General features: G+C 42.0%; 1 long non-coding RNA gene across 1 annotated transcript; it reads left to right on the forward strand.

Annotated features, from left to right (window-relative positions):
• The first annotated feature begins 6010 nt into the window (after window positions 1–6010).
• On the forward strand, window positions 6011–10657 carry LOC147494514 (uncharacterized). Its single transcript, XR_015199928.1, has 7 exons — window positions 6011–6245; window positions 6414–6527; window positions 7426–7499; window positions 7614–8449; window positions 8559–8685; window positions 8781–8833; window positions 9653–10657. It is a non-coding gene; the product is annotated as an uncharacterized LOC147494514 (long non-coding RNA).
• Window positions 10658–11785: the final 1128 nt, after the last annotated feature.

The raw sequence follows: 11785 nt of genomic DNA on the forward strand, positions 1-11785 counted from the left end.
TTCCGGTTTTTGCGGTGTTTTCAACCCTCTCCTCATCGCTAACCAAGTTATAAATGAGTACACGGGTATTTTGTTGCGAAACCGGACTATGTGGTGCCACGGGTGCTTTGTTTGGCGGTTCGATGCTTTCATATGTGTCCTTCATCTCGTAATCTCCCCTTCGTCAGAATCGCCGGATCACCGTCTTCACCCGAATGGATGTTCACCTCTTCTTCGATGCCTTGCACTAATTCTGGATGGTATCTTTTGAATCGGCGTGGTATTTGCGAGTGCCCATCCTCTATAAACCTTGATACCTTAGCTCTCCTGTTACATGCCGAGTCATAGAAGAACCTCATGTCAAATTTTTCGCCAAGATCCCCAATCGGGTGCCAAAGGTCGTATTACCGCGTGCTTGTACCTTCCCCATCCCCTATCAGATGTGTGGCGATGGCCCTCGCTTCATCTCGGTCTTTCAAAATGTGGCGCCAGCTCCAGGAACAATCACCAGGGATTTTCAGCTGCCAAAAGTTTCGCCCCTTTATCAGGTTGTTTTGTATCCAGTGTACCCACAGAGTGTCTTTCTTGCTTACTATATGCCATATGTGCCTTAAGTTCGCAGCCCGATTAGCGATTGCTAAGCTTCGGATTCCAAGCCCACCTTCCTCGTATGGGTAGCACACATCCTCCCAGCTGATGAGTGCATGGGATGTGCCTCCGTCAGGTCCTACCCATAAAAAATTCCTGCACATTCTATTCAGTTCATCAATAGCTCTTTTAGGTAAGATGAAGGCTGCTAACCAGAAAATGCTTAAGTTGTTGACCACCGACTTAAGCAGCTGTAGCCTTCCAGCATAGGAAAGAAATTTTCCCTTCCAACTCTGGATGCGTCTAGTAACCTTTTCCAACAGAGGCATACAGTCTGTATAAGTCAATCGGGTAGTGATGAGAGGGAGCCCTAAGTATTTCACTGGTAGGGTGCCTTGTGGGAACTGTATGACCTGCCTTGCCTCCTCACAAAGCCTCTGATCCATTCCTGTGCAAAATAATTGACTCTTCTGTACGTTAGCTTCAAGCCCTGTACAGCCACTAAACCGTTTGAGAGTATCCCTGAGCGTCATGACTGTAATGAGATCGCCATGCATAAAGGCAATGAGGTCATCCGCAAATGATAAGTGGGTTATCACTGGGTTCTGGCATCTGTGATGTAGTTTGTAATCCCCCACTGTGACACTGTGTATCATAAGTTCTGAGAACATCTCCATAACAAGCACGAAGAGATATGGCGACAAGGGGTCTCCCTGACGGATGCCTCGCTTACCCCTGAAATACCCATGTGGGGCACCATTAATCATGATGGAGTAGTGAGCATCCTGAATACATGCCATAACCCATGCCACAAACCTCGTAGGGATTCCGACTCTGTTCAGTGCAAATTCCACTGCTTCCCACCGCACCGAGTCATATGCTTTCCTCAAGTCTATCTTTGCGGCCATCCTTGGTGGGTTCTCATCTCTGTGGTAGTTGTGTAAAAGCTCATGGGACAACAAGATACTATCTTGTATGCTTCTTCCTGAGATGAAAGCAGATTGGCATGGAGACACTATTATGGGCATAATGTCTTTCATTCTGGCCGTCATTATTTTCATAATGCATTTGTAAACTACACTGTAGCAAGCTATTGGTCTGTAGTCACTCAGGGACACTGGACTCAGATTCTTTGGCACTAGAGTAACACATGTAGAGTTTACCTCACTTAGAAGTCGCCCTGACACAAAGAAGTTTTTGATTGCTTTGACGAAGTCATCACCCACAATTCGCCAAGCAGATTTGAAAAAGTGGGATCCAAACCCATCCCCCCCCCCCCCGGAGCTTTGTCACTGTCAATCCTTGACAGGGCTTCTACAATCTCATCTCTTGTCACCTCCGCTTCTAATTTCTCTCGCAGATCCATTCCAATCTGAGTCCTATGAATACCCTCAAACGCTGAGAAGTCCAAGGTGTTGAGGGTGACTGGGCTGTATAGGTTCCGGTAGTACTCTACACATTCTTTTCCAATCTCTTCGGTATCCTCAAGAGCCCTCCCATTTATATCCTTGAGGCAGGTGATTTTGTTCATCATTCTTCGGGTCTGGATGGACTTGAAGAAGTAGGCGGTGTTGTCATCCCCTAGGACAATGACTTGGTCTCGGGATTTCTGCTTGTGGAATGCCTCGTCATGCATTGATGCTCGCACAAACCCAGTGATGGCAGCCCTCTCTTCCTGAATAAGTAGTGCATCCAGCGGCCGCTGTTGAAGTTTCTCCTGTACCTCATTCATGCGCTGTTTCTCCTTTTCCAGTCTGATCACCACATCACCTACTCTATCTTTATTCCATGCAATGAGGGCCCCCTTAGTTACTTTCAGCTTTTTCATGAGGATATACATCGGGTTCCCCACCACTGGGGTATCCCATGCTCTCTGTATGAGCGCCATATAACCCTCTTCCTTGGACCAGAAGTTAAAGTACCTGAATGATTTTTTCCGCTTGTTCTTCTGTGTTAGGGAGTATACTACCATCGGTGAATGATCAGAGGTCGCCCCTGGGTTCATAAACTCAGACTCGTAGTCGTTGCATTCATCTACCCATTCTGCATTCACCATGACCCTGTCTAGCTTACACCACACCCTGTTATCTTGCTTATTATTCCAGGTTAGGTAATTGCCCTTGAATCGTAGGTCAACTAACCCAGCAATAGATGTGCAGTCCCATTAACTCCATAAACCGGCTCGGCCTTACTGCTATACCCCCCACCTTTTCTTGTGAGTTCATGATGGAATTGAAGTCCCCCATCACAATCCACGGCGCTTGAATTACGTTAGACATGTCTATCAAGTCATTCCACACCTTCCTCCTAACTCTGCAATCGGTACTTTCATATATCCGCGGTAATCACTAATGCTTTCCCATCATTCATTGCTATGTCGAGGGCTGATGTCTGCAGCTCCTTGTCACATTCATAATCGTACCGCGAAGTTGGATCATAGCATATCCAAATCTTTCTGTGTCATTCAACCGATAATTATGGATTAATTCCTACTGGTACCACTTTTTATGTCTAATAACATCCACATTTTGTTGCTTTACTCGTGTCCAAAGAACCCGAATAGTCTAATATCAAACTTCCTGATCATTTCCTTCACTTCCATGTGCTTAAACCCCATATTGAACCCCCTCATGTTCCAACATGCCATATTCATCATTTAAAACGATTAAGGGGCAACTGGTTGGGCTTTGGATGGTCTTTCACTCCCATCTTTTGTGTACTGCCAGTGCTACTAGCTGATTTGAGGATTGTAACAGCGGTCGCTGGCCTACCCTCCCGAGCACTTGTTGCTCTGTCCCTTGGATTATCCCGTTGGTGCTCTGTTGTACTTCCTGTGGTCAGTCCCTTTGGGTCACCTTCCACTGCCTTTCCCTTTTCTGCACTACCACTTGTAGTACCTCTCGGGCACCCCGCGGCCTGATTACGCTCTTACCTTATGGCTTCGTTTGGGGTTTCCCATCCTTCCTCATGGCTAGCCCTTTCCTCCGACCCATCCCTTGCTCGTCTCTTTCTTTGCCTCCTGTGTCTTTCACTTGTACCGCTTACGTCAGACGTCCCCAAGACATTGTTCTTTCCCACTCATTGTGCCCTGCTGTGCACTTTGCTCCTGTTGCTCTTTCCTTGTTAGCAGTACTTGGGGTTGTACTGCTTCTGTATCGGTCCCATTACTTTGCTCTTTCCCACTCATTGTGCCCTGCTTTGCACCTTGCTCCTGTTGCTCTTTCCTTTTGAGCCATACTTGTGGTTGGTCTGTAGCTTTTCTCCCTATCTTGGCACACTTAGCATCGCTATGCCCAAAAACTTTGCAGTGGGAGCAGATCGGTGGTCTCCAATTGTACTCAACTGGTATGTTAAAGGCCCTTACTTGGTCTACCACCACTGGTATCTCTGTTGGGAACGTGCAATCCACATCTACGTCCACACACAGCCTTGCATAGGTGGTTCTAGTCATTTCCTCTGTTGGCTTGTCGGGTAACATTGGAATGCCTAACGCACTTGCCACCTTACTGAACCCTCTGGAGTCCCACATTTCCAACGGGAAGTTTTTCAGGATGACCCAGATGGGAATGGTTTTAAGCTCTTTTGCATCGGCCTCCACAAATAGCTTCCAAGGCCTAACTACAAACAGTTGGCTGGCGATGTGGAAGCTCCCTTTGTCCAACACAGACTCCCGATCTTCCTCCGTCTGAAATTCAAAGGTGAACATGGTATCCCCATAAGTTTTCATAGTAAACTTGTTCTTCAGTCGCCATGTACGCGTAACCATTTCCTTGACATACATGAAGCCTGGTTTCTTCCCAACAAAGCTCCCCACCACAAGATTTTCGTATTTCTTCTTAACATGCTCAAATTGGTTGGACTGGACATGGACAATGGCCTTCCCATCCACCATAGTTGGTTTGATATAACTGAGGTTCTTCTTCCCCACTGAGCTACGACCTAGTATATCAGCCCAGGATGAGATTTTTTCCACTTCTACCGGTTCGAAAAATGTCGTCCAGTTACTATCTCCTTGTCGACCCTTTGAGTGGTTTTGTTACTTGTGTCTCCTTCCTTTTGTGTTTCTCGCCTTGTTGCAAGTACGGGACCTGGTGGTGGTTGTTCAATTCCAGCTGAATCATCCTTTCTGTCGAGGCCAACTCCTCGAGTTGCCTCCTCTTCACTACCCTCACGTTCCTCCTCCAGTTGTAAAACATCTCTGTGAATTTTCAATAAACGTTTCTGCAAGAATTTTTCCAGTGATCCTTGCCCAAAGATTGTCTCAAATTTTCCTGCAAGAATTTCTCCATCTTCGTCTTCACTCTCCTCACGAGTTGGTGTGCTTAGATTAACAGTACTCATGTTTTGTTGTCCTAAAATAACTAATTTCCGAACAAGGACCAAAAAGCCCCTAATGGAATAATCGCCCCTTATTAGTCCCCATTTTCGTTACAAAGCTTCTTCTTCCAGTTATTCTTTTGTGTTTGCAATGAAAGAGAGAACTAAAGTACGAATTGAAGTAATTGTATGCGCACAAAACGAAATGACCAACATATATAAAAATAGAGAACAATAGAGCATGCTCGAGTGAGAGAACACCACTATACCAGATCCGCCTATCGGATCAGTATTGCATACCAGCATAACTAATCAATGTCATATTCTAGGCCCACAGTGTTTTTCACGCTGACACCGAGTACATGGACTCTTCACCATTTGGACTTCAGTTTTCTGTATACAGTCGGGGTAACTTGGTCGTCCTCACCTGAGTTCTGTTATGGACTTGCAATGTTTATAAAGTTAGCAAAAAAACAATTCATTTTAAAATATGTTAGTTTTTTAGTTAGCATTTTATAAAGTTAGCATAATCCCTGTTTCCCTGTTAGTTTTTTAGTAGTGGGAACACCTAATTTCGTAATTTCTTACTTGGAACACAATCTGTTTTAATTCAAATCTATTCTGTTTTACTTGCTACATTGTAACGGTCTACTTCTTCTGATTTACTTAATATGTGTTCTGCCTGAGGTACCAAGTTTGTTTCATATCCCCGCCCCGCCCCCTCCTTTTTTTTTTAAAATTTGGTTGCTACCGCAAGATGGCAACTTCTTCAGCCCTTCGGCCCAGCATAAGCACTCCCATCAAATATGCCTAGATTGTTTATCTTCCCTCACATGGTTTCTTCAAAGTTTAAACAGGGAATTGATTGGTTTTTTGCGTTGTTAATGTGCAGCCAAACCTTTTTGCAGCTCTTTTCCCTAGCCCTTTGGATTGCTCTATATCTACAGTGTCATGAGAATTCACAAAATCCTTGCTTCAGGTATGAAACAACCTCCACTAAATGGATTTTCAGTCATGGTGTGTGTTTTAAATGCTTATTTCCTGTGAAAAGTATTTAAATGCACATAATTAACAAAATGCACTGCTCCGCTCACGCCCCACTGCTATGCAGTTATACTAGTCCACTGTTGAGTGATGATAACAAAAATGAGGTTTTAGAAAAAAAATTGTTTAGGGTTTAAGCAAATGTTGACCGGTAATTGTTATCATGCAACCTTACCTATTGGCATATCTCCGTTGATCGTGTTATACTTTCAGAATTTCAGATAGCCTATGGATGGTCGGGCTTTGGGCTTGGGCCTTTGGGTGTATCCACCACTTGGTATTTGCCTACATTCAATTGGTATTTGGTCCATCTCGAGGTAATGTTTTGGCTTTGAATGATATATATATTTTTAAACTCTTGGGTGCTTGCACTTGATAGTATGTTGTTTTATACTGATCTATATGCTCTATGCCTCTATGTCTATAGAAGGTACTGTCCTGCTATATGTCTGTTTTTGAATGTATAAACATGTTTAATGAAACAGTATGTCATGAGAGATAGCACATTGGGAAGGATAAACCGGCATACATTCTAGTTCCAAGGCATGAGGATCATCCGCCGACAGAAAGTGGAGCTCAAATAATAGCAGATGAAAGTGGTATGCAAGGGAAACTGACTCCCAATTTATTCAGTGTTATTCACCAATATTAAACTCAACAATTAACCATTACGAATGTTGATGTTAGGAACACGTCTAAGCAATTCAAAATTTGCATGTTAAGTAATGTCTTTGACATCTTAAATATTGAAATTACTACATTGCAACATATTGTGGGTGTGTCGAAACTGGAAAGGGTGGAGATTTTGGTAATGGTGAAACTTTCAATCAAATCTCGAGAAATGATAATTTACACGAAAGTTATTCTTAATCATGCTTGTATGGTCTGAGTATTTATATTAAGTCCCTTACCTTTTCATAGTTAGAGACATGTTTCCAACTCTCTGTAATTAGTAACTTACTGGTCTTATATGCTATATGTATATTCCCAAGATTTGTAGGGATTATCTATAGTACAATTGAATGTGGATTAGCTGTGTTCGACCAAGAATTAGTGATGGAAACAGTCAAGGTAATGAGAAAAATGCCAATTAATGACTTGGAACATCTTTTGACTGTAACATGCCGAGGCACGGATGTCGAAAATATAGGATTGACAGGTCAAGGAAAATGTGGGAAAAGGGGGTAAAATTGTTGCATATACATCAAAAAGTTTGATATGCAGTTACCTGATTTTGTGATATATGTAGCCAGTATAGTCCGATAGGTCGGGATTTTTTTGCACATGGTGCCAGGGTAATGGTAATGAAATTGTGCACATATCCGTGGTTCGGAAGTTGTGAGTCTATGGTTATTGCCCTGTACCTTTACGGTCGAGAAGCTTCTGCTTGTATCCTGAGCATGCTTCTGTTAGCACGAGTAATTAGTAGAATGTATGTTCGCCCTCTTTTACATAGTAAGTAGATTTCAGTTGCAAACATTGACGGAGCTATTGCAGGAGCTTCTGGGACTGTCGATCTTGGAAAAAAGAAAGTTATACTTCTGAAAGGGAAAGAGCGAGAAGGGTCTCAGGTAAATTTTGCATTTTTTTCTCATTTCTTTCACTAAAGCTTCAAGCTGAACGTGTTGTTGTTTCTAAGGAAAACAGTTTGTTTTTTAATTCTGACTCAAATGATTTCTTGTCAGTCCTAACAGGTGTTTCACAACAACGAAATGTGACAGCTTCAGTGAGAAACTCTGGTGGCTCACCTGCTTCCAAACAGGGTCAGGGAAGTGACGTTGGTGGAAAAATTATCAGAAGCATATTTTTAAACAAGGAACCGTGTCAGAGTCAACCATCTACAGCAGTTCAGTCTGAACAGCAAATCCAAAATCTGCCGTCGAAGAAAGAAAAGAGACCTCCCTGGTCCTCTAACATCCGCTCAGCTGTGTTGCATGGGTACGGGATGGAGTGTCTGGTTTGGACATGGGTACGACGATTTGGACACGGTGAGATCTGAGAATTAGGGTACTGTTTTGCTTTTGTCCGGGTGTCCGTGTCCGTATCCGTGTCTGCATGACACGGGTACGCGATACAGAGGAAATTAAGGCGTACCCATGCAACAGAGCTGCTCGGCTTTGAGGGATAACCTCTTCAGTGTTTCACACCCTGCATGTGGTGCATATTTTGACGGTAAAAGGACTGTAGATGTTATTGGGAGTGATCAACATGGTTCAGGTTTTATTAATGACAAGCGCACCAAAAACAAGGATAGACCTGATCATACGGCTTGGATTCATCGCCATTCAGATGGATTTCATGGAAATGACGACACCTTGTCACTGTCAGAGTCCTTGGAAAACATGTCCATTCCCCATCATACACCTGCCACTGGGACTAGTAAACTAGGGGATGATATCAGTGGGAACCATCGAAATCCCTCGTCAAGTCATGTAGATATGAGGGTTGACCAGCCTAATTCAAGCAGGAGTGGTGAAGTTAAAACAATTGGAAGCATTAAGTAGCTCATCTATGGAGAATGGTTAGTTATCTTTAAAGATTTTTCGATTAATAATTATTGAGATAATCAAGAATAATTAGTTCTCGCTGTAAAATTAACACATTACCTATTATCTCCAATTCATGTCCAGGTTCCCACAGGTATGGTGGTCGTCCCTGGTCCTGCTTGAGGGGATGAAGGATGTTGATGGATCTTTATATTTAAGTGAGGGCAAGACTACGAAAAGGGGAGGTGCTACTGGATATGGTTCCCATGAGGTTGGTGATAGTTTGTTTTCCTTCAAGTTATCCTAGTATCATGGTATGTGTTTAGTTGGACCAAAGGTAATCAGTGTGAGTTTATGCATGTGCAGAAGCAAGTGTGGGTTCAGAAGTCTGGCTCTGGAACTTAGTATTTCTTAATCTGGTAAGCTATATTCTCGAATGTCCTTCTTAGACTCTTGTAATAATTGTATTCTTATATTAGGCTTAGCGTTTATATTGTTCTGCTCTAAAAGCTTGAACATAGGCGTGACATTTTTTTAACCTATGATGTATCACACATAATCGTTGGCAGAAACTAATGCTTTGGACCTCATTGATTCCTGATCAAACTCATTGCATAACATGGCTACATTGGCATTTTTACTTTTTTCTATATTCTGCTGCTATTGTTAGTGCTATGTTCGTCAGTAATGTTGGTATTGTTATTATTATCATATCTAATGTCTTGAGATATGATAGTGGAGACAAGGACTACTGTTTTCTTTTTACCTGTGGGATTTACTACTTTTGCTTTTGGATTTCTCCTAACATCATCTCACTTTCATGTTTGTTCTCTTCATGGTTTTTGCTGGTCAGTCAAGTGACAAACATTGTTATTGCATTTATATTTTGGTTACTTGATAGTTGATACTATAACTTTGCATGTTACAATTGCTAGTTGTCCATTTTCTGTCTAGCTATTCTGATTCATGATCAACAACTAAAGATTTTGCAATCAAATACTGACCCCATGGGTCTAACCAAGAACATTTTATGTGAGTTGATATACCAATTTCATTTGTCTAATTGGAGATATTTTTACTAGCTACTTGAACCTTCAAAAAGCTTTATACTAATTATTTGTTTTTAGATATTTCTCTTCCATATGCTTACTGTGAGGGGCAGGAGCTGCAGCATGGTATAATGTTGAAGTGTACTCCCTTATTCCCTTCTCACTAGTATTTCTTGTTTCTGGAATCAGCTTGTCACCAGTTGGGACTTTGTTTTGGTGTTGGAGGCTTCTCTTCTAGATTGTTCAAAAGATTTCTGGTTCATGACCTTGTTGGTGTAGAATGCCGCCATTTTTCAACCTTCAACGTTCAGAGATGGTGACTAAACAACCTCTTACTGGTAGAGAGAAGATCAAATAGAAGCAACGTATTAGCAGGGAAATCTTTCACATGCAAAAGATGGATGCAGTTGATCCAATTGGTGCAGCTACCAAGGCGGTTCTTTTTGTGCATTAGAGAATCCTATGTCCTTACGCTCATACAAAGTTACAGTTGAGGTGAAGAAAGAAGAGTATATACCATATACAACACAAAAAATATCAATGCAGGTGTGTTTATAATGGCACACATACTCCATTGAAGGAGCTCTGGGTTCTGTGTTGGGCGATATAAAATGGGATTGGAGCTTTACTGTTATATAGGCATCGTGGATTTTGGCTGACTTCATTTTGCTTAAACTGTAAATATATATATATATATATAACATTAGAACAGTGAATGTGCTTGCTCCCTGTCTATAAATGTGGTTATGTGAAGAACTTCCTATGTTACTGGTCCAGGTAAATAAGTGTAGTATGTACTGGAGTATAGACAGGAGAAAAAAATGATGAATCAGGCAGGATCAGTTACCATGGATTCAACAGTCAGATCTCTGCTAGGATGATTTTGAAGTTTAGTACGAAGCGTATGGTGTGGATTGTGGACCCAAATTGAATGTTGTTGAGGCATGTGTTTATGGTCTGGCTAGTGCGTATGGTGTGGACTCTGAATTGAATTTTGTTGAGAGCATGTGTTTATGGTCTGGCTAGTGAGAAATGCTTCACCTGTTAAAAGGGGTTCCACTGTATAATATCCCAGTGGAACCAAATGTAGATGATATTGTTGTCTCAGCTATGATATTTTGTTACCGTTGGATGGGTATAACTTTAAAGTGTATATTTTGTTACCGTTGGATGGGTATAACTTTAAAGTGTGTATATGAGGTTTTGGTTGCTTAGTGTTGACTAATCAGAACAGATAATACAATAGCCCACAGCAAGCTAAAGTGTGTGCATCTCAAGAAAGTATAACGTAGTTAGATTTTTTCTGTCTTCCCGCAAAATAGAACCTTCTTAGATCCTACGCTTGGGGTAAAAGGAAAATACTCTCTCTCTAACGTCATTGAGCGGTATGCTAGGAAATTAGGAATACACCTCGTTGTGTGTGCCTTAGTTCGTATTATACTATGCATAAGAGCTCGTGATTACAAATGTTATCTGGTCATAGCCACCAAAATAATACTTTATAAAGTAAGATATATGGCAGGGAAGAAAGATTCAATTCGGTGTCGTTCATGAAATTTTAATTTATGCTGTAGTTAGGTTGCATTTTGGTAAACTCACGTTATAAACTGTGTTCCTTTGGAGTTCTCATGTTTGAAGTGAAGTTGAGTAGTAGTGATCCGAATAACTGATTGGTATATTGCACAATACATCCATCTAGATTCAGGTGATTGTGTAGTTTAAGTTACGAGCATAGTCAAAGGAAAGTAGTCCCAGTAAGTCATTTCCATTGTTTTTTTGCTAAGCTTGAGCTTGCTGATATCCCATTGCAAAGCCTTGTACCAGAGCCATTACAAATAAGAACCAACAAATCCAACACTAAGCTCTACAACTCATTGTAATGGAAATGCACGATTGTCGGGTTATGATAATATCATCTCCTTCACAGCGACAAGATACAAGGACCATCCATTGATCATAATTGGGCCAGGAGCTGGGGTTCAAGTTACAGCCGGTGGGGTATTCAGTGATATACTGTGGCTTGCCTCTTATCTAGCTAGGTGCTACATCATAACTGTAGGGGAGTGATATTCTCTATCCAGCACGCGCTTAACATGGTGGAAATAACACATCGACCTATGGAGACAGGTCGCATCCATGAGCCAGTAGAACGCTACAGCCAGATCGCAATATCAGGCGAACCACGCTAGGAAGTGACACAGATCCCCTATCTATAAGCAATCATGACTAAAGAGTACTTGTACATATCTTGACCATCAGCCACTGATCACGGCCGCAAGCTACTTGTACAGACTGCCACTCCACATCATTACAAAAGAGACC

The sequence above is a fragment of the Coptis chinensis genome, chromosome 6 (genome assembly GCF_015680905.1).
Source record: "Coptis chinensis isolate HL-2020 chromosome 6, ASM1568090v1, whole genome shotgun sequence".
Lineage (NCBI taxonomy): Eukaryota > Viridiplantae > Streptophyta > Magnoliopsida > Ranunculales > Ranunculaceae > Coptis > Coptis chinensis.